The sequence below is a fragment of the Coccinella septempunctata genome, chromosome 1 (genome assembly GCF_907165205.1).
Source record: "Coccinella septempunctata chromosome 1, icCocSept1.1, whole genome shotgun sequence".
NCBI lineage: Eukaryota > Metazoa > Arthropoda > Insecta > Coleoptera > Coccinellidae > Coccinella > Coccinella septempunctata.
In genome coordinates, this window is record NC_058189.1 from 20,847,355 (window position 1) to 20,853,470 (window position 6,116).

Sequence of the window (6,116 nt, forward strand, 5' to 3'; positions counted from 1 at the left end):
GGGGCTTCGTAGCCAAGACCCACATCAAGAGAATACAGGCCACTGAGAATAAACTCCTTAGAATGGCGATGGACGTACCCTGGTTTGTTAGGAACAAACAAATCTACAAGGACTTGGAATGGGAACCAGTTACAGAATTTATGAAGAGAAAGGCGGAAAGGATATTCGACAAAGCCAAACAACATCCAAATGAGGAACTACGAAGATTAGACGACTACGATCCAACGGAAGAAGCTAGAAGGTCAAGAACCTACCACCGAAGACCGAGAGATCAGTTAAGGACTTAAATGTAACCAAAGAAGAGCTTAACCTATAAAAGCTATAGGCAGCATACAACTATCAACACGACTATGATCGTGTGAGAGTCCAGAAACCATAAGAGTCAACTGGTTAATAGGCAAAATGCCCGGACCCTATGAAGAAGCAGTTAAGGGTTTTTAGTTGGTCTCGAGCTCAGAGAGTGAGAATCCCCACACTGTTCCCCCTCAGCAGAGGGTGTGTTCGTCTGTTTGCAGATTTTCCCCCTGCTACACCAAAAAAAAAAAATTTCTAAAGTATTCCGAGTCATTCGCTTGACAGGAGAAGACGTGCTACAGTGCTCCTAGTGCTATAAAAGAGAGAGCGGACGAGAAAGTCGAAGTGTCACAGTGCCGTGAAAGAGAAAGCGGAGGTGAAAGTGCCCACTAACCAAGCTACGGAATATTTGATTCCGTCTGTGAAGTTTGTGTAGGTTCTATATTTGTTATCGGAATTTTAATTCGTTAAAATTTTCAAAGTTGGTGTTCATCCTAAGTGTCCAGAGAATTTTTTTTTTCTCGTTGGTACTGCAGAAAACATCAGGTGAGCTTATTTTTCGTATCTCTCTTCTGATTTTTATCATAGCGTATAAAACATTCGGCTTTATACCATAGTTTTATATTAGTTTATTTCAGTGAAGATCTCTGAATTTTTTATTATTTTCAAATTGTTTGATATTTTGAGATTTTTGATTATAAAACCATGTCGGAAACCTCAGATAATGAGGGTTCCTACATGGAAGCGACCGATGCTGAAGAGTTCAGCGAAGGCGAACACGAGGAGCTTGTAAAGCTCAGAGAAGAAAATGGGCAGTTGAAAGCTCAAATAGTCAAACTGACTGAAACTGTGTCACAGTTGGTCGGTGAGATGCGCCTCTTGAGGGAAGAAATGACCCGCAATAATATGACGAAATCTCTCACTTACGCCGCAATCACAAAGCCGGTAGCGGGTTCCAAGAATAATTCCCTTATAGGAATTGTTTCACAACCCGAAACAAGGAAAAATGATTCAACGCAGGTCGCGAAGGCCCCAAACGCGCCCCCAACTAAACGCGCGCGAAAAGAAAGCTCCTTTTCTGATGAGGAGACTGTCAAGAAGGCAACAGAAGTGCCTAAAAGAGATAAAATTCCACCCATCACGATGATGGGCACCTCAGATTGGGTAGAGATATCTAAAGCTCTCTACACAAAAAGGATAAATTACAACCGTGCAACTACAGTTAAAGACGGTATAAAAATCATCGCGTCAACCGTAGATGATTTTAGAAAAATCACTACATTCTTCGAGCAGCATGGTAAAGAATTTTTCACCTACCAAATGGAGGAGGAGAAGAAGATATATGCCGTTATAAGGCATTTACCAATCGACGCTGATCTTGCGTTGATCAAGGACGACCTGATATTCCAGGGAATATCAGACGCTGAGGTGTCCAGAATGACATCGAACAAGACAAAGAAACCAATACCTCTCTACCTGGTTAAAACCCAGAAAAAGGAAATCTTTCGAAGTGAAGCGACTCTACAACCTCTGTATTGTGGTTGAACATAAAAAGAGGCCTGAAAGTCCAAGCCAGTGCTTTAGGTGCCAAAGGTACGGACATGCACAAAACAACTGCTCCTTCTCGTGGAGATGCGTGAAGTGCTCAGGAAGTCATAGCAGCAATGACTGCACACTCACCAGAAAAGGTGAAGAGAGAAATGCCACATGCGTCTTATGTGGAGAAGAGGGCCATCCAGATAGCTACAAAGGATGTAGCGAGTTCAAGTTGGTGACCAGAAAGAAAAATTCCCGAAAATCAGTTGAACAGAAAAAGAAGGTAACAAAAACAACAACTTCTGAACAAAAAATTCAGGAAGTAGCGAAGACCCAACCTACAGAGCAGGAAAAGAAGAGGGAGACTCCAAAACCCGTCCAGAAAAGAGAAGGACAGAAAAAGCTTACAATGAAACAAGCTGTGAACAGTCAACAGGAGAAGAAAAAGATATCTGAATCAGCCGATGATTTAGATATCTTCACGGAAAAAATTTTCAACAAGATAATGTTGAAAATTGAGAGGGAAATGGAGAAAAAACTCCAAGCATTATTCAGTAAACTGAATTAATGGACCTTACGGATATTAGGAAGAAATCCCTCAAGATAATCTCGTGGAACATAAACGGGATCAACACTCGGAAAGCCGAGATAGAACAAATAGTCCGGGAGGTGGCGTCACTTTTGAACTAGTGATCGATCTTCACACGAATTTTTTGGGATGAGTAGTTCTCCACTTGTACATATGAGGTCCGCGCGTCAGTCAGTCCAATAGCGGTGGTCGTGGGCGTGGGAGGCGGTGAAACTCGCCAGAAAAATCTCAAAAAAAAGTAATTGATCTCCACGTGAAACTTTGTAATAATGTAAATTATTCATTATTATGACTGAAAATGGGCGTCAGTCACTTTCCCGATGGTGGAAACATCGTCAGTCAGGCGGTTGAAGTGGCCGGAAAAATTTGAAAATTGACAAGTGACCCATCTTTACTTGAAATTTTGAAAAATGATTATTTTAATCAAATTGAACGTAAAAATGGACGTCAGTCACGTTTATAGTGGTGGATTCTGCGTCAGTCAGGCTTCCAAAGTTAAGGGCAGTGAGCGGCTTCCTTTGGCGCGCTGCACCTTATGCAGTTCAACTGACGCATATTCCACCGGCATCGTGCTGGCTGACGATTATTTATCGAGTGTACATAACAATTACTTGTTTATACAGGGTGTTTCATCATATAAATAAATAAATAAAATTTATTGATCTTTTGGTCCCTTAAGAAATGTATAGGACAAGTCATATATTGTGACAAATACAAGAGAAAAAAAATAACAAATTCAACAAATGGAGGCCTTAAGGAACTCCTCCACACTATAGTAACACCTGTTAGTTAAAATGAACTTAACTTCTCTCTTGAAAGATTTTCCACTCATTCATTTCAAGCGACTGGGCAAATGGTTATATAATTTGATACCTATATTATTCGGTGGGGACTCATATTTAACTGTATGATGCCTGGGGAAGGCTATGGTATTAGTGTGTCATGTTGCTTACACATGAAAATCAGAGCATTTCCTGTATTTTCCGATGTTCAGGTGGATATAAACATGACAATTAAGGATGAATTTACAAGGGAAGGGAAGAATACGAAACTACCTGAAAATCGGATGACATGAATCACGTGACCGAAGTTTGAATATAAGCCTTATGACGCGTTTCTAAGAAATGAAAACTCGAAATTGTTGAAATGTTTCCTGATTGTAAGAAACTACGAGGAAATTGTTCGACAATTGTGTTCATTCAAAAATTTGAAATTCAATTTGTAAACCAAAAAAAACACGAACATCGAAGGTTTTCCGCCATTTTGAAATTTTTTTTCGGATTTCTTCATCTTTTCTGAATTGCGCACTCAAAAATACTCCGATGTGACCAGAAACCGTTACTTTGTGGTTTATAAATAACTGAGCACACTCAATAGAATATTGCTCAAATACGACGTTGAACATCTTATTTCTCGCTTATGCGTCGAAAACGGGATATATGTCATAAGGCAAAAGTGATTCTCCCGGTGTCATTTACCCACTATATATGTTTGTCCAGTTTATGATGAAACACCCTGTATAAACAAGTAATTGTTATGTACACTCGATAAATAATCGTCAGCCAGCACGATGCCGGTGGAATATGCGTCATTCGAACTGCATAAGGTGCAGCGCGCCAAAGGAAGCTGGTCACTGCCCTTAACTTGGAAGCTTGACTGACGCAGAATCCACCACTATAAACGTGACTGACGTCCATTTTTACGTTCAATTTGATTAAAATAATCATTTTTCAAAATTTCAAGTAAAGATGGGTCACTTGTCAATTTTCAGATTTTTCCGACCACTTCAACCGCCTGACTGACGATGTTTCTACCATCGGGAAAGTGACTGACGCCCATTTTCAGTCATAATAATGAATAATTTACATTATTACAAAGTTTCACGTGGAGATCAATCACTTTTTTTTGAGATTTTTTTGGCAAGTTTCACCGCCTCCCACGCCCACCACGGTCGCGCTGACTGACTTTCGATTTCGAGTACAGTAATAGTGCAACTCTCTAATTAATCACATTTGAGTTGCAGATAAATCACTAATGAAAAAGTGACACCACCTCCCGGACTAAAATAATATCAGAAAGACAACCTGATATTATAGCCCTACAGGAAACAAGAATAAACCGGAACAGAAGACTGAATTTCATGAATTATGAAACATATAGATGTGACAGAATTACAAACACCGGAGGAGGAGTAGCAATATTGGTGAGAACAGATCTGAAACACTACTTTAAAAGTAGATCCGACGAAACACAAGAAAAAACAGAAAAAGTGACGATTGTTGCCGAATTAAATCGGCAAAGAGTCGAAATAACCTCGGCGTATAAGCCACCACAAAACAATCTATTGGAAGAAGAGATACACAACATGTTGGAAACCCGAAAATCTCCATCGGAGATTTCAACTGTAAATCCCCATTATGGAATAGCATAACAGAGAATAGAAATGGCAGAAAACTCAAGGATTTCGCCGAAAAACAAAATGCCATAGTTATTGGACCAGAGCTACCGACATATCTTGCTTTTGGAAAAGGAATACCAGATGTAATAGATATCGCGATATTGAAAAATATAACTCAAGAATTCTCGATTGAAACTTTGGAAGATGGAACCTCAAACCACAATCCCGTGGAATTGACAATTGGAGAAGAACCAAGAGAAAAACTGCTGAAAATAAGAGAATATACCAATTGGACTAAATACAGCCATTTGATACAATCGGAAATAACAGAAATTCCAACAATAAACACTCCAGACGATCTGGAATGTGCGGTTGATAAACTGGAAGAGATTATATTGAAAGCTTACGAAAAAAGCACGAGAAGAGTGGAGAGACCAGCTCCAAGTCATCCGCATGGCGTCCATGGCGATACGCCTAAAGAAGTAAAAGATCTTATACAAGAAAATCGAAGACTCAGAAGAATATATAGGATGAACAAAAATGATCTAAATAGAAGGAACCTCAACCGACATAGCCAAGTTCTTAAAAATGCCCTGAAAGATCTAAGAACAAGCAGATGGAACAAAAGGGTTCAAGAACTGAATACAATCAATCATTCTGCATGGAGAATGCAAAAAAGCCTACGAGGAGAAAAGACTAAAATTCCACCCCTACACGGAGAAAGGGGAATGGCTTATACCAATACTGATAAGGCAGATGCATTGGCGCACTCGATCGAACGAGAATCGAGAATAAATTACAGGATAGACGACGATAATGAAGATTTGGAAGAACTGGTTGAAGAAAATGATGAAGAAATGGATGAATTACCAGCGACTGCTGAAATAGACAAGCCAACATCGCCAAATGAAATCAGGGAAATAATTAGAAGTTTGAAGAAGAGGAAAGCTCCCGGAAGCGATAAAATAACGAATGTTATGTTAAAGAAATTATCTAGAAAAGGTATAGCCGCTCTAACAAATATCGCGAATGGAATTATGAGGACAGAACACTACCCAGAAAAATGGAAAACAGCAGAAGTCATAGTATTCAATAAACCATTCAAAGAGAAGAAGTTTCCACAAAACTACAGACCGATAAGTCTACTGTCGGCGTTAGGAAAAGTAGTAGAAAGAATTATCGCCACGAGGCTAAATGAGGAAACCGAAAATCTGGAACTGATACCACCAGAACAGTTCGGATTCAGAAGAGAGCATTCAACAGAACAACAATTATTAAGGCTCACAGAGTACATAACAG